This window comes from Lissotriton vulgaris, chromosome 3_1 (genome assembly GCF_964263255.1).
Source record: "Lissotriton vulgaris chromosome 3_1, aLisVul1.2, whole genome shotgun sequence".
Taxonomy (NCBI): Eukaryota; Metazoa; Chordata; class Amphibia; order Caudata; family Salamandridae; genus Lissotriton; species Lissotriton vulgaris.
In genome coordinates this window covers 259,336,062-259,358,180 of record NC_141689.1, presented here as the reverse complement: position 1 = coordinate 259,358,180, position 22,119 = coordinate 259,336,062, and positions in this window count along the sequence as shown.

Genomic DNA, 22,119 nt, shown 5'->3' with positions numbered 1-22,119 from the left:
TAATACCGAGGTTTGGGGTGCCATCCTCTTTGGAATCGGACAGAGGAACTCATTTTAATAGCGAAATAGTGAAGATGCTATGTTCAGCTTTAAAAATCGATCAGAAACTTCATTGCAGCTATCGACCAGAAGCTTCAGGGATTGTAGAACAAATCAACAGCACGATAAAGTCCAGACTTGCCAAAGTTTGTTCAGCAACATCCCTGAGTTGGCCAGACGCACTTCCAGTGGTTCTTATGAGCATACGTAGCACACCAGATAGGAAAACAGGTCTCTCTCCTCATGAAGTGCTAATGGGGAGAGCCATGAGATTGCCATCGGTTCCGACTGCAGCGCTAGTGAACATCACAGACGATTTGATCTTGGACTACTGTAAGGGACTATCTGACGCCGTTAATTCTGTGTCCCTCCAGGTCCAGGCTGCAGAGGTTCCATCATCACAAGATTTGTGCCATGACCTGAGTCCGGGAGACTGGGTCCTGGTGAAGAAGCATGTCAGGAAGAACTGCTTAGACGTGCGCTGGAGAGGACCGTTTCAAGTTATACTAGTGACAAATACTGCAGTAAAGTGTGGAGGTCTGCCAAACTGGATACATGCCTCACACACCCGAAGAGTGCCAACACCTCTAGAAGAAACAGCTCCTCTCTCGGATGAGAATCCAGCGGAAAGCGGAGAAGCCATAGAGGGGGAAAGCCAAGCTGTGGAGGTGATCGAGGGAACTGATACTGTGTTGGAACAGGTCGACGAAGGTCAGGACATCAGTGAGACCGAAGTCGCCCCAGGAGAAGAAAGTAATTGGGAGTCCGACACAGATATCGAACAAACTGAGAGTGACCAAGAGACTGGTCCAAGAACAAGGAGCAGGAGGACAAAGAGAGACGAAGCCAGTTGGCCGGAGAGAAGGAAAAGGCCAAGCTCGGAAGAAAAGCAAGAAAGAATTCTTGTTCCGATTGCAGAAGAATCAGACCAGGAGGAGGAAACTACAGACTCAGGAACTGAAAGTCCAAGAAGATCGAGAAGGGTACGTGTGCCCTGCAGAAGGTACGCCACCCCAGAGTGGACTTATCTAGCAGATGTCTTGGGGACAGAAATCTGGGAGAGTGAAGAAAGTGAAAGTAATCGATCACGATCCATTTGTGGCAGTGGAGATATGGATGTTGACGCCTGGACTCGAGACTGAGGGGTTACTGACTTTCACACTTCCCATACCCCCATATTTGAGTCAAATTCAAGATCTAGTGCTAAATAGATTACAATTTCCAACTTTTGGCCAGCAAATGCCAGAAGAAGAAGAAAAAGTTATTTGTTTTGAATTATTAGAAATTGTAGTGAAAGCTGCAGGTTCGAGAACAATTGTTGATACATAAAGACTTTTGTGTATAAGCTATAAAGAAGAAGATAACCTAGCACCGAGTAGAAAGAAGAATAAAATTAGGGATTACATTTAGTGGACGGAGAAGGGTTAGGGTTGTCTGTTGTTAAAAGAGAAAAGACATTGTTGCGAAAAAGAGACTTTGTTAATAAAAAGCACTTTACAGACTGAGAAAGCAAATAAAGCAAACAAAGACTGGAAAAGAAGAACTTTTTCGCAAAAGAAGGAGCTACGCTGTTTTGATAACATGGAGAATGGCAACCCAAACCGAAAAGCTAGATGTATAATAGGTACACTAATAGCAGTAGTAATTTTTCTCATAATTACAGTAGTGACAATATCATACATAATAGGACATGAAAACGATAAAGAAATAGCAGATGTAAAAACTGTAACGACTTTGAGACCTGCTCTTGTGGGGAAGAAGGAAGAGAGCAATGTTATACGTGAAAAGGCGTTACTAGCAGATGAAACTCGTAGATTACACGTAGATGAGTCACAGGGAAACTTTAGGTCAAACGCATATGCTAAACTGTTGTACGAGTATATCGATGCCATGGAGGCCAAAGATTGCTATGTTTGTATGCAATTGCCGGCTTCTGTAGACGAAGGCATTAGATATCATCATCTCCCATTGACTTATGGGATAACATGTAGTTTACTGCTTAGTATATTTTATGGTAGAGAAGGATTTGAGTACTACTTTTCAAATTATGATTCGGTACTGCCAGAAGTTCCGAATTATAAGCAAATGAATAAGTGGGACTATTACAAAAAGGAGGATAGATTAGCTAAATTCTTTCTTCCTTGGGATACATTAGATACATCATATGCACGCAGAAATAATCTAACTTGCAAAGTGTCAGAGGTAGAGAAAAAGTTTAATGGACAAGTGGATGATAGATATAGAAGGCAGAAGATTCTAAAAATGTCAGGACAGTGGAAGACAGATTGGACCGAAGAAGAGAAAGCACATAAAAAGAAAGGTAGCAATGGTCCAATAGCATTGGATAGAACGCAGAAAGGAAAGTTATGTTTAACTCGAAGCAAAACGTATTACGAGAATGTATTTGTAGGTGAAGTGAATTGTGAACATGCTTTTAGATTGGAGTACTATACGAAAGATTTTATGAAAGGAATGCAAGTTATTCCGAATGTGTACTTTGTATGTGGAAGAAATGCCTATGTAAAACTACCTGACAATTGGTATGGTTCGTGTTACTTGGCAATTGTCTTCCCCAAAATATATCATGCAAAGGATGTAGCGATGGTAGAAGGAAAAGCTTCGAGGAGAGCGAAAAGGGAAGTAGGAGATGCAGAAGTAGTAGGAGATGTATTTGGAGCAATGTTTCCTATGTTAGGTTTAATACTTAACGATGTTAAGATCAGGAGACTAGCTACAGTTGTAGATAGATTATCTGCAAGTACTGCAAGGTCATTGATGCTAGTAGAAGGAGAGATGCAGTCGATTAGAGCAATGGTTCTTCAGAACCGACTTGCTTTAGATGTACTGCTAGCAAAAGAAGGCGGAGTTTGTAAAGCTTTGAAGGTTCAGGAATGTTGTACTTATATTCCTGATAATTCAAAACCACTTGAGAAAGTCATACGGAACATTACACAGATTCATCAAGAGATCGAAGATTTATCAAAAATAAATGTTTGGGAAAAAGTTGGTCATGGAGTAGGAAAGGTTGGGAGTTGGTTTGCCAACCTTGGGAAAAGCATAGTATGGTACATAATAAAGCCTGTATTGATAGTATTAATTTGCATAATCACATTGTTAGGTTTAGTAAAATTATATAAATGGTATAGGTCGAACCGGTTACAACAAACAATGAGAGAGCAAGAAAGGAGATTAGCTGCTTTACAAGATCAACAGTACAAAAGTTTAAGAGCTCTCGAAACGATGAAAAGAGGGAATATTGTAACTAGTCCTGTTTAGAGATATTATTCAAATTGCATTTAGTGATGACTCCTAGAAGTCATCAAAGGGGGGACTGAGAGAGCGCAAATTTGAATGAAAATTATGTATAGGGCATATTTACAAGCACATCGTATAATGTAGGAATGAAACGTATATCGTAATGTGAAATTGACACTTATAGTACATAGATAACCGATATAATCCAAAGTAATATAGGAAATGTAACTGTATTCACTTTAGAACATGTATTAGATTTAGAAGGCCCGTATATGTAGTGGGCTGATGTAGAAATGTGTAGAAATGCTTACGAAATGTAGAACGTGCAAAGTAGAATTCATGTACGTGTGTAATTTAAACGGAGAAGCGGCGAGAAATGAAACGTGAAGAAATGTGTAGAACGTGTATAAAACGATATAGCGAATGACAATATGAAGTTATACTTTACGTAGTTTATATTCTATGTATAATGTATTCACACATGTGTAACAAAACTTTTGCTAAATACGAATATATAAATGTGTGTTAAGGGTTGTACTGTGTAGAAGGCTTTCTGTGAGAATGTTAGAAAAGTTTAGGTCATTTGTGATTCTAACCTGACTGACCGAGGGTTAGCAGGAGCACAGTCCAATGTATATAATTTAGCGGACTTACAGGAGTCGTAAATAGCTTGATGTGGACGTGAGAGCCAAGAAGTCTAGCACTTGTTAGATTTAAGGTGACAACGCTGGACAAGGTTTATTGCCTGAACGTGATGAGAAGCGCTTAGAATTTGAGACTTGTTTTGAATGACCATTCACAGGACCTAGAAGGTCAAAGAAGAGCAGTTGTAAGTTAAAGTCTTGTTTAAGTTCATATGACTTTTGATCTAAAAGTGTCAGTTGAAGTCGCCAATAAGAAGATGAAGATGACATCTAAAGAAGAAAGGTCAACTTAACGGACGGCGAAAGAGATGAAGCAACGGAAGAAGCTAGAAGCTGACATCATCGGGGAAAGTCCGTGGTGGGCGTCAAGGGGCGTTCCACCCACACTGGAATTGTGTATTTTAGGGACAGCACCCCGGGGATAAGATAGCGAATGGAGGAGAGGGAAGCAAGTTAGGAGCTCAGGGCGAAGAGCGTAGATGACTTGAACAGATGCGCTGAGAGAGATCAGAGCGCAAAGAGAGCAGTAGGCCGAGGACCCTTAAGAAGAACGGATGGGTAGGCAGAGAGGGTACTGCTTCTTAAAACTTAAGTTACCTTTAGAGGCTAAGAGAGTTTGATCTTCTTTGGAAGTCAAACTGCTGACACCTTTTTTAGGTTAGGAACTTGCGAAATAGGGATGTCACTTAGCATAGAGTAGGGATAGATTTAACGTGATACTTTTCTCTTTCTGTAGATGACGCCAAGGAACCACTTCACATCGAAGCTTTAAATTGCTGATATTGGAATTGATTTTGTATTCTTTTGTATACTTTTATCCTGAGCGGATTGTAATTGCATCCAACTTTGACTTTTATATAAAACTTTCAAACTTTATCAGTTGTAAGTGGTTCTTCAGAGTGGCGTCAGTTAATGGGGTTTGTCTAACCTATGCGGGGGCTGTCTTTTCCTCAATGACAGATACTAGCGGTCCAAAATAGATGAATGAGATAAGTTATTAAATTGATCATAATCATAAATTGATATCAAAATCTCATTCCCCGCACATACATGTTGCTCATGGAGATACATATTTGACCCCCAAAAAAGCCCTATTGTAACTTGTAGGCCACAAAAGACAGCCTATATGCAATGCTTTGGGACACATGTGAATCGCTGAAGAGTGGGATTCCGTACTGTCTTTGACACACAGAACTGGCATTTTGAATATGTGACACCCTAAACAGCCTCTCTGGACAGAGGTGACACACCAACCATCTATTATTAAATTATGAAATTGTTAGCACTACATGTCGCACTTACACTTGTCTGAGTGAAGAGCTTGTACAGATGAGGGACATGCACTCAGGGAATGTGTCTTGGAATGCATTTATTTGCACATGCTGTGCCTGTGGTCATTTTGTACTAAGGACTGTCACAATGTGACGTGCTGATGTGAAGAAATTGTCAATGATGGTGTTCCTACGGGCTATTCCTGCTGTGGCTGCAGTGGGGTGTGATCCACCTGCCTCCTCTTTCTCATCATCGTCCGGTGCACCTGGCACTTGTATCCATAGAGCAATGGTGCGTACACACATGTTGTGCAACACACAACATGCAACGATAATCTTGCACACGATGTCTGAGCTGTACAGAAGCCTTCCACCTCTGATGTCCAAGCACCTGAAACGTGACTCCAACACGCCAAATGTGCATTCCACCTGGTGCCTTTGTGGGCCCTATTGTACTGCCTCTGGGCCTGTGTGTTCGGGCCTCGGAGGGGTGTCATCATCCAAGCGCCGAGTGCATATCCCTGATCACCTGTGACAGTGCAGAGGGACATGAGTCAATAGATCTTTCTGCATGATGTGTTGGCAGGCTCACTGGTACATTGGTATGTGATATGTGTGACTTTGTGATTCCTGTTTGACACGTACTGCTTGTAGCAAATGTGCGGCATTAATGTGTATTACGTAGCCTCATTGCTGCTCTTCCATCCCCCGGGTCCTATTTACAATTGTGCGTAGCGCAGTTGCATCACTTGCACTCCTACAGCACACCATTGTGATGCCTGTCTGTGCATGTCCACAAGCCTGCCAACGACACAGTGATGTTGTGCTCTGAAGGTGGGGAGCCATGTGTGTATAGGCCTATGGTAAGGATAGGGCGGACTCAGATATAGAGTTCATGGCTGGCTGAACTCGCCATGCGGTTGAGGGTCGACCTTTGGCTAATGCTGCGGAAATAGCAAAACATACAACAGTTGGCATAAGTGGGCTTGCGCTCCCTCATTTACCTCTTTGGCCAAGGCCGTACTCAAGGGGCTTGCTACATAGCAACATTGTCCATTGCGGGACAGGTGGAGCTGACACTACAGCAGAGACACACGCATTAGTTATTTCCTTGGCAAGGCCTAAACTTAACTATGCCCGGAGACCCGGGTTGATTAACCATACCCCTACGCTGGACTGTTGTACGGGGGTCTGTCTCCCCTTACGCTCACAGGGGGTACGACACAGCTACATGGTCCAGGTCTACCCCACTGCCTGTTGTGACATGGTTGCGTCTGCTGTACATAGCACAATTTAATGTGGTAGGGCACTGGGCCCTCATGCATACATAATGACCACTTATACACACTTAGATATTTTGTGGAACTGGCTACAGGCACGTGCTTCCAGCCCCTTTTATTGCCAGGGTCACATATCCAGTTACGCCTGTGGTAGATGGGTGTGGGGTGAGTGAAAGCCACCCCTCAAGGGCTGGTTGGTGCTGGCAACAACTACAACAGTGAGCAGACAATCAGAAGTTCAAAGTTGTAACAGCAAGGGTCCATGACTTGAGCTGCACAGCAGAGTTAGTGGCCCTGGATGCACTGCAGACGTCACAGGCACACGGCCATGGGGCGGTGACTTGCGGTGCACTGAGGTAGGGCCGCGTGAGCTGAGCGGGTCCTTGTCGATGTCAAAGGTGAATGTCACAGAAGATTGCGGGGGACAGTGGAAGGTGTCCTCCTGTGCATGATGCAGAGTGCAGAAGCTGGCAGAAACAGGCAAATGGAGGAGTGGAATGCTACAGCCTCGTTTTTACCACCCAGTCAGTATCACCTTGATGATGATGAAGACAACCCACATGCCATGGACTCAGGCGCCACCAAAGTTCAACCAGAGAGTGTCCATGAATCTCGGGGCTCAGACTTAGTGGCACCGGGGCTGGTATGCAGTCTGCGATGAGGCCTGGACAATGATATAAACTCTGCCATAAATAAATCAAGAATCAGTTCCAAATGTGTGACCTACTCGACCGCGGTGTAGGCCATAGGCAGCGGTCAGCAGGGGCCCACAGCCACGTGGTGTTGGCAGTTAGTGAACCAGAGCAGTTGTCGGTAGTGTTCGATCACCTCCGTAACGATGATCCTTTTTTCCTCCGGACTGAAACACGTCTTCCTCTTACACCTCTCCTTGCGTGCAATGATATAAACTCTACCATTGAGAAATCAAGACTCAGTTCCAAATGTGTGACCTACTGGACCGCAGTGTGGGCCGAAGTCAGTAGTCCCCAAGGGACCACAGACACGTGTGGTTGGAATGCCATGCACAGAGTTGGAGGCACCACATCGAAGGGACTACAGTGATATCAAACGTCCCATGAACATATGAACTTGGCCATCAGGATATCAAGACTCAGTTCCAAATGTGTGACCTACTTGAACGTAGTGAAGGCCGGAGGTAGCGTTTTAGTACGTCAATGAGAAAGGAGTAATGCAGGCCTGTGTCGTGGAGGTCGTGATGGTCAGAGGAGGCTGCCAAAGTTGCGGGCCTTGGGCTTGGAGCTTGCGCTGGCATGTGGTGGGCCCTCTTTGACACACGCTGGTATCGGTAGGTGAGCAGGGAGGCCTGAGTGTGCAGGGGCAGGCAAGGCAGGTTAGGGGACCAGCGTCCCAGGGTGCAGCAGGCACACAGGATCGCAGGCAACACTGCTCACGGCGACGGCGGCGACTCATGGTGGGGTGAGAGGCGCAGCCCTGGCAGACAAATTGGGCATTCGGGAAGAGAACCACACCCAGATCTACATGCTTTTTATTCACACCCCTATGCTGGCCTGGCGTATGCTGGGCCAGCCCACTCCTCTCACGCTTACAGGGGGGGGGACGTAACAAGCTACATTTTCATGATCTTCTCCACTGGCTTGGGTGACATGGTTGCATCCACCATCCACTACACTCCAAACACCAGCAGTATATGTCGACTGTGGTATTCATACTGCAGTCTGGCCAGCACATCCACGCCACACTTGGCATTGTGTACATTCTCATTCATGGGTCGCTTGCCTCCTTTGCACCTGCCTGGTTCCCACCTCTCCCCACATTCTGCTATTGTGTGCCTGAGGTGCCAAGCCATTGATGGTGCATGTACATGGCTAGCCCAGGTTACCAAAGTAAGTTGTGTTGTCGTGTCTGGTGGGTGGGCATGTTATTTGGCATGTTGTATGTGAGTGTGTAACATATGCAGTACCAGAGTTGTGAGTTGCATGGTTGTGGAGTTGGGGTGTGTGGTGTGTTCATTTGGTACTTATCAACAAGCAGAGCATTTCCGTAGGTGCCATCCTTGAAGTGCTGGTTTGTGATGGACTGTTGGAAGATGTAGGAATCATGCACACTGCCTGGGTAGTTGGCGAAGACAATGTCAAAGCCGTATCCGCATCCGTATCTAGATAACACATCAGATTGAATTTGTTGTGCACCTGGTCTATAGGTTATAACGAAGTCAAATGTACTAAAAAAAATTAACCAGCGCATCTGACGTGGAGTTAATGCTTTTAGTGATCCAAAGAACTGTAGGTTCTTATGGTCAGAAAAGATGGTAACAGGGTTCTTGGCTCCCATTAAATGGTGCCTCCATTCAGAAAAGGCTACTTTGATAGCTAATAGTTCTCTTTCAGCCACAGTGTAATTCTGTTCAGCTGGTAATATTTTTTTGGAATAGAAGGCTATAGGATGTAATTGGCCATCTATTGCATCTCGTTGAGAGAGAACTCCTCCTAAAGCTACTTGTGAAGCATCCGCTTCAACAAAAAATGGCAAGTCAGGATCAGGATGTTTCAGAATTGGGGCTGAAGTGAACTTTTGTTTCAGGAGTTGAAAGGCGTGAGCCGCCTCATCAGACCAAAGAAATCGTTACTGTTTCCGCAATAAGGTGGTTATTGGGGCTGCAATGTCTGCAAAATGAGAAATAAACCTCCAATAAAAATTGGCGAAACCCAGAAATTTCTGAACATCCTTCACAGATGATGGTTCTGGCCAATCAGTAATAGCACTAATTTTCTTTTCATCCATAATTATTCCTCGAGGTGACAGGCAGTATCCTAAAAAGTCCACTTAGCTGACATTAAAAGTAAATTTTTCTAATTTAGCAAAGAGATGATTTTCTTTTAACTTTGATAATACTGTACAAACATGTTGGGTATGTTCTTTCGGGTTCTTAGAGTAAATAGGGATGTCGTCTATGTATACTATGACACAAACGTCCAGGGGAATTTGTGTAGGACCTCATTTATAAAGAATTGAAAGGCCGCAGGGGCCTTACACAACCCAAAGGGCATTACTGTATACTCAAATAGACCAAACTTTGTCTTGAAAGCTGTCTTCCACTCATCGCCCTCTTTTATTCGGACCAGGTGGTAAGCTCCCCACAGATCTAGTTTAGTGTATACAGTAGAATGTCTTAATTGATCCAACAACACAGGTATTAGAGGAAGAGGATATTTATTTTTTATTGTAGCCTTATTTAGTCCTCTATAGTCGATACACGCGCGCAGAGATTTATCCGGTTTCGGGATAAAAAAAAGTGGAGATGACACCGGAGATGTGGAATGTCGGATGAACCCAGACTGTAGTAGGTCGTCTAGGTAGGTTCTTAAATATTTGGTCTCTTCGTCAGTCAAAGCATATACTCTGTTATTAGGTAAAGGGGCCCCTGGGATGAGACCTATACAGCAGTCATATAACCGATGTGGGGGTATCACACTAGTCTTCACTGGATCAAAAACGTCTTTAAAGTCAGAATATTCAGGAAGGAGACTTGGTTCATCTTCTGTAACACTAGCACAGTGTATTACTGAGCTCTGTTCTGTACCTGCTTCTTGATAGCAATTGGTTCTACAGAATGAGGAATCCAAAGTAACTGTTCTGCTCACCCAATCAATTTTTGGGTTATGAGTTGTTAACCAGGGTACCCCGAGAATCAAGCCAAAATTAGGGGTATCTATCAGATCAAAGCTAATCATCTCTGTGTGCACGTTTTGACAGACCATGACAAGGGGACTTGTTTGTTTTGTGATTAATCCAGAGGTCAATTCTGACCCATCCACTGCACATACTGCTTCTGGACAAGGCTTTAGGCAAATAGGAAGACCTAATGTGTTAGCTAACTTATTAGCCACAAAATTTCCTGTTGCTCCTGAGTCCAGTAGGACAGGAAGAGAATGTCTAACTTGGGTAGTAACAATTAAAAAGATCTGAATTATGAAATGTCTAGGTATGTGCGGTACCATGAAGGCTGCAGAATTAGAGGTTTGATTAAGATGTTTTCTCAAACAAGTAACCTTGTCGAGCTTAATCGTTTCCGGACTCAGTGAGGAGATAGAGGAAACAGTACCCTTTCGTGAAGTTTTAGGTTTTACTGGACATTCTCTGGCAAAATGTCCTGCCTTACCACAATATAAACATAATTGAATTTTTCTCCTTCTTTCTTTTTCCCCTGACGTGAGTGGACCTCTGAGTGTCCCTATTTGCATAGGCTCAGGTTCAGGGAGTTTATTATCTGTGTCTTTCTTCTCATGTCTAATAAAAGTTAACCGCAATTCCAGTTTGGATTTATCTCCCTTTCTTTCTCCTCGTCTGTGTTCCAATTTCACGACTAAATCTAAAAAGTCAGAATAGTCTTCTGGCAAATCAACGATATGAGCCAGAGCGTCTTTTAACTCGTCTCTCAAACCTTTATAAAAAAGGGAGACACGCTTTTCTTCTGGCCAACGTGTCTCGGTGAGTAAATGATTAAAACTAGTGAGATAGGTCAATAAATCCTTGTTACCTTGTTTAAGATTTAAAAGCTCATTATCGCTTTCCTGCATAAAAGTGTGTTTTGCAAAAAGGCTGGTCATAGTACGTTTAAATTGATTCCAATTATGGAGGATGGGATCATCTCTATCCACGAAAGGAATTGACCAATTGGCTGCTGTACCGTCCAAATAAGACAAGACGAAAGCCAATTTCGTAGCATCAGTAGGAACTGTTGTGGTTTACAAACAAAGTGTAATTGACATTGATTGATAAAATCATGGAATTTCTTACTATCTTCATGAAAACGTTCAGGTGCTGCTAAAGGCACAGCATTAGGAACATTAACATTAACCTCAACCTCAACTGGGGGGGGGGCAGAGTTGCATGTTTTGCCTGCGCCCCTGTCTCTGAGGAAGTTTTAAACAAAGGCGTAAAATCTGTGTTCCACTGAGATTCCCTAGGTTTATACCTGCTTAAATCCTGTTTTAAAAAGGTGTTTTCCAACTTTAATTTCTCTATTTCCTCTTGCATATGTTGCAAGATGCCAGACACTGATTCATTATGGGCCAAGTCCTCGTTTAGGGCCTGAGCCATATCCGTGGAGTCAATGCCCTCTGTTTCTTCCCCGGCATTCATCGTCCAACAGAACTGAATATTTTAAAGGCTTGTGCTTCTGTCAAAGCCCAGCTCACCTGGGTTTCTGTTCAGTTCTGATGGAGGTTGAAGACAGTCCGACCCCACCCTGAAACTGCTTGTTCCAGCACACTAGTTTTAACACAGTGCACTAAGAACCAGAAGCTCAAGGGAAGGGGGGAAGTGAATAAAATAAAAAAGAGAGACAACACCGTTCTTGCTAAAATCTGCGGCCCTCTCTGACTTCTGTAGAAATGAATCATAAACAAAAACAGATACGTGCAACCTATCCCTAAATGTGTTCTGGAAACTGGAGAAGAAATGGCTCAACGAACGAACACTGGACAGCCATGCAGCCTACAAGAATGCCACCCGCAGACATCACCACCTCATCAGATCAGCCAAGAGATCGTCCTTCAAAACCCGCCTGGACAACAATGCTCATGACAGCAAAGAACTCTTCAGCATCGTGAAAGAACTCTCCAACCCCAGCGCCAACACCAACACCAACAACATCCCGCCCTCACAAGAACTGTGCGACTCGCTGGCCACCTTCTTCCATCCCAAGATCGCTGACATCCACGACAGCTTCAACATCTCGACCGCCTGACAACGCCAGACTCCACCCTTCATGTCAACCCCACCCGCACCAACTGCCTGACCTCCTGGACCAACGTAAACGATGACGAAACACGCAAGATCATGAACTCCATCCACTCATGCTCACCTTTTGACCCCTGCCCACACCACATATTCAACAAAGCAGATCCAGTCATCGCACCCCAACTACAGAAGTAATTAACATCTCCCTTGAGACAGCCACATTCCCGGAAATCTGGAAGCACGCCGAGATCAACACCCTTTTAAAGTAACCCAAGGCAGACTCCAAGGACCTCAAGAACGTCTGACCCATCTCCCTGCTCCCGTTCCCGGCGAAGGTCATCGAGAAAGTCATCAACACCCAACTGACCCGCTACCTCAAGGACAACAACATCCTAGACCCATCCAAGTCCGGATTCCGAAGATACCACAGCACAGAGGCAGCCCTCATCGCCGCCACAGACGACATCAGGATCCAACTTGACAACGGCGAAAGATCAGCCCTCATCCTCCTGGACCTGTCAGCCGCCTTCAACATGGTCTGCCACCACACACTAAAGACACGCCTCCAAGAAGCCGGAATCCAAGAGAAGGCCCTGGACTGGACCACATCCTTCCTCTCCGGCAGAACCCAGAGCGTCCGCCTTCCCCCCTTCCGCTCCGAAGCCATCGACCTCATCTGCAGCGTACCCCAGGGATCATCCCTCAGCCCGATGCTGTTCAACATCTACATGGCCCCCCTCGCACACGTCGCCTGCCAGCATGACCTCAACATCATCTCCTACGCCGACGACACCCAACTGATCATCTCCCTGACCAAGACCCGCACACCGCCAAAACCAACCTCCACGAGGGAATGAAGGCTGTCGCCGAATGGATGATGAACAGCCGACTGAAGCTGAAGTCGGACAAGACGGAGGTCCTCATCCTCTGAACCACCCCCTCAGCCTGGGACAACTCCTGGTGGCCGACCACGCTTGGAACAGCACCAACACCCACTGACCATGCACGCAACTTGGGATACATTCTTGACTCCTCCCTCTCATGTCGAAGCAGGTCAACACCGTCTCCTCCTCCTGATACAACACCCTCCGCATGCTTCGCAGGACCTCCAAGTGGATTCCCACCAAAACAAGAAGAATGATGACCCAGGCCCTCGTCAGCAGCAGTCTACGCAGGCATCCCGGCCAAGCACCTATGCCGACTGCAACGCATTCAAAACGCCTCAGCCCGACTGATCCTCAACGTCCCTTGCCAAAGCCACATCACCCTCCACCTGAGAGACCTACACTGGCTCCCCTTCGAAAAAAGGATCACCTTCAAGCTACTCACCCACGCACACAAAGCCCTCCACAACACCGGGCCAGCCTACCTCAACGGCCGACTCAGCTTCTACACCCCCACCCGCCAGCTCCTCTCCGCTCCCCCAGCCTCTCACTCGCCGCGGTCCCACGCATCCAACGAACTGCCTCCGGCGGCAGGTCCTTCTCCTCCCTCGAGGCCATGACCTGGAACACCCTTCCCACCCACCTACGGCAGACCCAAGACCTACTTACCTTCAGAAGACTCCTCAAGACCTGGCTCTTCGAGCATTAGCAGCACAACCTTCCCCTCAGCGCCTTGAGACCCTCACGGGTAAGTAGTGCGCTTTCATAAATAGATTGATTGATTGAGTGACAGCAGTGTGAGGAGAGTAGTGACAGCATCAGCTACAGAGTAGTGACAGCAGCATCAGCAGGAGAGCAGTGACAACGGAATGAGAGCACTGACAGCAGCAGAGCAGTGACAGTAGCATGAGGAGAGCAGTGACAGCATTAGCCAGAGAGCTGTGAGGAAAGCAGGGACAACAGTGTAATGAGAGCAGTTACAGCAGCAGGAGAGCAGTGACAGCAGCAGAGCAGTGACAGCAGGAGAGCAGTAACAGCAGCAGAGCAGTGACAGCAGAAGATCAGTGACAGCAGAGTCAGGAGGAGAGCAGTTACAGCAGCAGCAGAAGATCAGTGAAAGCAGCAGGAGAGCAGTGACTGCAGCAGAGCAGTGACAGCAGAGTCAGCAGGAGAGCAGTGATAGCAGCAGGAGAGCAGTGACAGCGGCAGCAGAAGAGCAGTGATAGCAGCAGGAGAGCAGTGCAGCAGCAGCAGGAGAGCAGTGACAGCAGCAGATGGAAAGCAGTGACAGCAGTGTGAGGACAGCAGTAACAGCAGCAGGAGAGCTGTGACAGCAGATCAGCAGGAGAGCAGTGACAGCGGCAGAAGAGCAGTGATAACAGGAGTAGGAGTGCAGTGACAGTAGCATGAGGAGAGCAGTGACAGCAGTCACTAGGAGAACAGAGACAGCATCAGCAGAAGAGCAGTGACAGTGGAGTCAGCGGGTGAGCAGTGACAGCAGCGTGAGGAGAGCAGTGACAGCAGCGTAAGGATAGCAATGACAGTAGCAGGAGAGTTGTGATAGAAGCAGCAGGAGAGCAGTGACAGTAGTGTGAGAAGAGCAGTGACAGCAGAAGCAGAAGAGCAGTTGCACTAGCAGGAGAGCAGTGACAGCAGTGTGAGGACAGCAGTGACAGCAGACGCAGAGTATGGGCAGCAGTGTGAGGACAGCAGCAGCTAGAGAGCAGTGACTGCAGCATCAGCAGGAGAGCAGTGACAGTAGAACGAGAGCAGTGACATCAGCAGCGAAGTGACAGCAGAGCCACCCAGAGAGCAGTGACAGTAGCATGAGGAGAGCAGTGACAGCTGCAGCCAGAGAGCTGTGACCACAGTTTGAGGACAGCAGTGACAGCAGTGTGAGGACAGCAGTGATCGCAGAAGCATAGCAGGGGCAGACGTGTGAGGACAGCAGCAGCTAGGGAGCAGTGACAGCAGTGTGAGGAGAGCAGTGACAGCAGCGTCAACAGGAGAGCAGTGGCAGCAGCGTGAGGAGAGCAGTGACCACAGCAGAGGAGAGCAGTGATGTAGCAGCAGGAGAGCAGTGACAGCAGCCTCAGCAACAAGAGCAGTGACAGCAAACTCAGCAGGAGAGAAGTGACAGCGGTATGAGGAGAGCAGTGACAGCAGGAGAGCAATGACAGTGGCAGCAGGAAAGCAGTGACAGCAGTGATAGGACAGCAGTGACAGCAGCTGGAGAGCTGTGACAGCAGAACAGCAGGAGAGCAGTGACAGCGGCAGAAGACCAGTGATAACAGCAGTAGGAGAGCAGTGAGCGCAGTTTGAGGAGAGCAGTGACAGCAGAGGCACCAGGAGAGCAGGGACAGCATCAGCATAAGAGCAGTGACAGCAGCATCATCAGGGAGAAAGCCATTACATCGCATGCATAAAAAACATGAGATTACAACGCTGTTGTTGTAACAACTATCTTGTTACATTGCAGTGCCATTACAACGCAAGTCGTTACAACGACTTGTTGTAGGGGGCGCTCTAAGCTTAGGAAAAGTATAAATTAGTATTACAACACCTTCTCTAATGTAGCACACACTTGAGTTGGAATAGTAAATTATACTATTCAACATCCAGCACCCCACCTCAGCAAGTTGTTGTTACGACTTGCATGTAATGGTACTGCGATGTAACAACTTAGTCGCTGTAATGACCACGTTGTAATGTTATGTTATGTTATGTTATAGGGGGGTGCTTCTATAGCGCACGGCTACTCCGAGGAGTGTCCCGGCGCTGTCGGAGCCTCACAGGTCCAGGGTGGAGAACAAGGACGAGTGAAAGGAGCGTAGCTCAGAGGGGCGGTGTTAATGCAGGAAAAGCAGGGTCTTCAGGTCTTTCCTGAAAGCCAACAGATTGGGGCTAGATCTGAGAGAAAGAGGAAGGTCGTTCCACAGCCGGGGGGCGAGATGTTTGAAAGAGCGCCCCCTACAGCGAGCACGACAGATCATAGGAGTGACTGTCTTGGCCTGGGTTGAAGAGCGCAGGGATCTAGACGGAAGGTAGAAACTGATCCATTTCTGAAGATAGTGGGCACCTGTGCCATGAAGGGCTTTGAAAGCGATGGTCAGGGCCTTGAAAGTGATCTGCTTCTTTATGGGCAGCCAGTGAAGGGTTCGGAGAAGCTCACTGGCCCTGGCTCTCCTAGTGAGGCCAAAGATGGCACGGGCCGCCGAGTTCTGCACAACCTGGAGACGCGATAAGAAGTATTCCGGCAGTCCTAGGTACAGGACGTTAGAGTAGTCCAGCCGCGAGCCAATCAGGGCCTGAACACTGTGCTCCAAGGATAGGAGCGGCAGGAACTTCTTCAACATCTTCAAGATGGATAAACATTTGCCGGCTAAGCCCAAAACCTGGGCCCTGAAAGAGAGGCAGTTGTCGACCTGAATACCCAGGTTTTTTGCAGCCCCTGAGTCGCTGACAGGAGGGAACATTGTGGAAGGCCACCCTTCTTTCCATCTGGGGTCTGCGGGGCATCCGAAGACGAGCACTTCGGATTTGTCGGAGTTACACTTGAGGCTGTGACGATTAAACCAGTCGAACACAGCCCCAAGGCAGCCCCGAATAGATGCCCCGTCAAAGTCGTGGCCCCTATCGCATGTGAACAGGAGTTGAGTGTCGTCAGCGAACGACACTATCTGGGCCCCAAAGTCCTCCGCAAGTCCCGCCAGAGGGGTCATATAAATGTTGAAGAGCGAAGGGCTCAAAATCGAGCCCTGCGGAACTCCGACCTCCAGAGGCGGCATCGCGGCAGAAAAAGGTTGGGTCCAGATCGTTTGCTGGTGGTTGGAGAGAAATGACCTGAACCATCTGAACACCGTTCCCCTTAGACCCACCTACCAGAGTCTAGATAGGAGGCGGTCGTGGGGGACAGTGTCGAAGGCTGTGGAGAGGTCAAGCATCACCAGCATAGCTTTTTCTCCCCTGTCCAAGGTTTCTTTGATCGCTTCGGTGACCTCAAGCAAAGCTGTTTCGGTGCTCAGATTAGAGCGGAAGCCAGATTGGGATTTGTGTAATATATTGTTTGTTTCTAGAAAGTGGGACTGGGTGGTGTGGACATGTGTTTTAACCACTTTCGCTGGTTTGGGTGGGTCTCTAAGGCCTTCGACAGCATAGCTGGGGAGACACGATGGAAAGCTCTGGAGGGGAGCGCTTCGCGCCACTGTCCGCTAACTACACTCTTTTTAGTAAGAGGAATCTCAAATTCCGCTAAGAAGTGGTCTGACCATAGGACAGGAGCAAGGGAGGTCAGGACAACAGGAACAGTAGAGAAGATTTGATCTAATATATGTCCTTTACTGTGTGTAGGGGACCGAAGGTACGGAAGAAACCCTACAGAGGAGATAATGTCGTTGAGCTTAATACTGTTTGATTCGTCCACCTTATCCATATGAATGTTGAAATCGCCCAGGAGCAGGCAATGGTCAAACCTGAGACATAGTGTGGAAATCAGGGAGTGGAGTTCTTCAAAAAAAGTGCCCAAAGGGCCAGGGGGCCTGTAGACCAGTAGCGCGATACAGGTTTGCTGAGGTGAAAGGGAGAGGGAAAAGGCCAGAGCTTCACATCCCGTAATGTTATCCAAGGGAAGAATAGAGCATGCAATGCGCCTGTCTATGATCAGGGCAACACCACCCCCCTTCCCATTGGCTCTGTCTTTTCTGTAGATAACATGGCTCTGGGGGATGGCAGTGGCAAGGTCAGGTCCTGCTCCCTCGCCCAACCATGTCTCTGTCAGGAACAGACAGTCGTATTTGGAGTCTATCAAGAGATTGTAGACGTCAAGCCCATGCTTGCTTAAGGATCTGGTATTGAGCAATAGGCACCTAGGAGGGAGGGTTAAGGGAGGTGATGCAGTCCTGGCTTGGTTGCCAGCCACAGGCCGAACACCTATTGTTTGACGGAGACGATTTGGGAAAGACCTTCGAGCAGGTACCGTTAGTGTGTCTAAGGGAAAGAAGATCATCCCTCGTAAATGTTATCATCCTGGAAAGTCACCCAACCAGCCGGGCCCGCGCCCGGCCACCGCCGGAACACTGACAGGTGCAGACGGGCTTTCCTTCGGCGCTCCTTAGGCGCCTCCGCAGCGCATGTGCTTTAAATGCATGCTTTGTACAGGTATATATTCCGTCATCAGGATAATGGCACAATCCAATGACAAATATGGGTGGAGAATGGGCGGGGCTTCAAGAACATGCTCTAATACAGCATGCCTCACAGAGCAGCGTAGGCTCAACCTAAACCTACCCTAATTTGGGTGTGCTACTTTATGTTACAATTAATTGAATTCATATGAATGAAGCCATTGAAGAACATGTTTATGATGGCAGGTCAAAAAGTGGTGGTCGAAAAATGAGGTTGTCCCATAGATCAAACTGCATTTTGTTGCTGTTAAGCTTGACATAGCAGCCTGTTAAGAAGTGTTCAAACGGAAGGTTGCTTCAGAAGGGAGGGTTACCTCATTACATCTGAATAGCACAAATAGAGTATTCCAAGACAACATGAGCATATGAGGGCATTAGCTTCTGCTTCCTGTATACACCTGACAGCTTTAGACCAAGGCACCCTCAAGAATAAAGGTACAAACTATTAAATGTAGGAAAAGGCCAGTGGTGCGGAAGAGCATTGAAAGCATATCTTTCAAAGAGTGTACTCAATTAGCCCTTACCAGTAAGAAAGATTGTGCAGTATATTCAGTAGAGACACTCAAAATTGCTCATGGAAAATTATAGACAGCTTTGGCGCGGACAATGGACAAGCTACCCATCAACTTCCAGACTATGTCTTGTCAGCTCACTGTACATAGGCCAGAAAGTAATACACACCGCAACAACTGAGTGAGAAATATAAGTGAAAAGAGAGGATAGAAACAGGCTTAGGGGTCCTTAAATAAAACAAGTTTTGGCAAAAGCAATAGGTTTGTCCTTGACAAGGTGGTGCAATTTTTAAAAAAAAAAAATTATTGGAGGTATTCGCCACAAAACACAAAAAAGAAAAAAGAAAATAAACATGCCCTCACCTAAATGCAATGGCCATATATTTGTGACAAGAAAAACATTTTTTTTAACTAATGTTTGCATATGATTTTAACAGGAAATGTGCTTTCTATCAGGCATGTGTACTTAAAAAAGTATACAAACTCGTGTTAGTTTTAATGCATATCACAGTGCAAAAAAAGCTACTGTTGGCTATATATTACTATAACCTGACGGCTTTTTCTAGACACATATGGATGACAATAAAAAAACAAAAACTATAGAAAGAATGGAAAGAAAAAATGCACAAAGTAATACATTGAACTTTAATTTATGTGGATGTACACGTACGATCAAGCAAAATGGAGTCATTCACAGTGGAAAAGAGCCAGTGGCTGAAGAGGGCTGATACATTGCCCCACATTGTATGCAGAAGCAAAATGTAAATGAGAGCTGAACAGATAAATAGATGTAAAGGGCTGCCCTAAGCTCTATCGATGTACGTCTGTAATTTTTAATTTATTAATTATGTATTTTTGATTGCAGGAGGTTTGCAACCAGCTAAATCTGCCTGTAGAACAGACATAAAAAAATACTCCTACAACAGTGTATGGACGAATTGAGATGTGAGGAAGGTGACTGGAGTGCACAGGAGGCCCCTCTGATAGTCCTACGTAGCAGTCAAGACCGACTAAACGCGTGTGAAGCAGACAGGGCTGGAGCTTATGCACTAGACATCAGATAACTGGAAGATTCGGCGTTCTGCTCCTTGCAGTACATACAATAAGACATTATCCTAAAATGCCTTTATTAAGACCCCAGTCCCATGCGTGTAACTGTAGGTATTCAGAATATGACAATAGGAATCAGCAACAGTGGCTAGGAGTTGTTTTGAATACATAGAAAATATAAGGCAAATAAGTTTAACTGATTCGCTTAGCAATTTTAACACAACATTCATGGTAACACCTAAAGACTACGGGGTAGATTTACAAGCCACTTGCGAACCTTTTACGTTCCTGTTGCGCCACTTTTGTGACGCAGGATGGCGTAAACAATACAGCCAATTTACAACATATGTAACAAATCTAGGGAGATGTGTCACGTTGTTAATCCCTGTTTCACATTATACCCTTGTAAGGTATAATGTATGCAGGGTGGGCGTTCCGACGCGGGAAAGCCTCGTAGAAGTGACGCTGTGAAATCTACTAGATTTCAATGCTCCACTTATAGGATGTCAATGCATCAAAACCCTACGCCTGCTTGGAGCAGGCTTAAGGAGTGACGCCTGTATGGGGACTAGGCCCCCCATGCATTGCTGGAGTTGCGTCATGCTTGCGACACGACTCCAGCAATGCTTGACTTTTGCTTCAATAGATGCGTCAGAATTTTTGACGCGTCTGCCTATCCTTGCACCATGGTGCGCCGTATTATATATATAGTGCATCCATGGTAGTGCTAGGGTTTCGCAGGCTGGCACAGGGAAACTGACACATCTATACAGAAGCATCAGTTTCTCGTAAATCTGCCAATAGGAATTTAGGGCATGATTTAGGGTGTGAGAACTTGTACGATTTTTTCCCCATCTGCACAGTTCTCTGCAGTGTCTTTCTCATCAAAATTGGACTTTGAACCCTTTTAAGTTATTTCAGGGAAAAAAAGCTGCAGCATACCATTCAGGTAACTTGTGAGAAAAAGGCATACACACTTCCACCACCAACTAGCACTCGTGAGGAAACCTACCTCGGGTTCAAACGTAAGTAAATCAGGAAACTGCAACTAAAGGGGAGGGCACTACTGGGCAGTAAGGAAAGACTCCACTTACGTAATAAAAGGTCCCACTTCGATACACATGATGAAGCCTGTCTCCCACCACCATTCCTGTTTGCTCACGTTTCACCACGGCACACATCAGAATCTTTTACCGCATGTCACGGCCGGGTGTCATAGCACCTGTGCCGAAGAACTAACACCTGCGTGATTAATGAGACAGCGCGTTCATTGAGGAGGAGCAGGCATCTAAACAGCTGCTGAGGTGCCATACTCCTGGAGCAGCTACTGAAATGTGCGCTCCATAACCCACAAAGATTATATTAATTATCAGCTGGTGGCATTCATAGCCCTTTCCTTTGTGACTCTGCCATGCTTTCAGCTCGCCTCTCTTTGGTATTCCGTCACCTTCCACTGGCCCTGTCCCCTATTGTCCCAGTCCTCGTGGTACAGTAAACATAACCTTGCAAAACCAGAAGAAGCTGCCCCGTTTGCTACGAGCCGAACAAACCGGTGGGCACTACTGCGCATGAGAGACTCTCCTCCCCTCCTGCAGTAAGAGAAGCTCATTAAAGAAAATACTGCTTACAGAATAAAGAAGGCGTACCATGTAACAACCGGAGTAAAAGGGCCAGTCCTCGTGGGGGGATGCAAATGAAGACAAGGCAGTACTAAGGAGGGACTAACAAGCCTAATAACGAATCAGAAGCCAGCATTTACGAAGAACAATGACACAAGACAATGAAAAATATGGGCGGAGGAGTGGGCGGGGCTTCCAGTACATACTCCAATACAGCATGGCTCACTGACAAGTGCATGCCCTGCCCAGGCTCGACCTAAAAAACATGTATATATCACCAACATAATAATGCTCTCCTCTGCGCTCCACAGCAAAGTTGTTTATTGTAGAAGTTCACTGCAATTGTTCTTCCTCATATTCAGCTTCTTAGATTTTTAAACAGATACTGCAGCCTGCATTCAATCAGGACTGATGCATAGGTTCTTGTGCCAGGGCCTCTTGTTGCCACAATTGTGGTATAGGACATACAGTTGTGATCTTTTAAGCATGATTTAGTGTCCCTTAAAGATCCCAACACACTTAGGAAGAGCGTGAAGGAGCAGCCTCCTTTGACGCTCATCAACCATCATCTCACCAAGCCCTCTCCCCTAAATTCCAAGTTACATCAGAATTTACCTGGTGCCACAGAGTGTCATTAGTGATATGGTGCTGTGTGTTT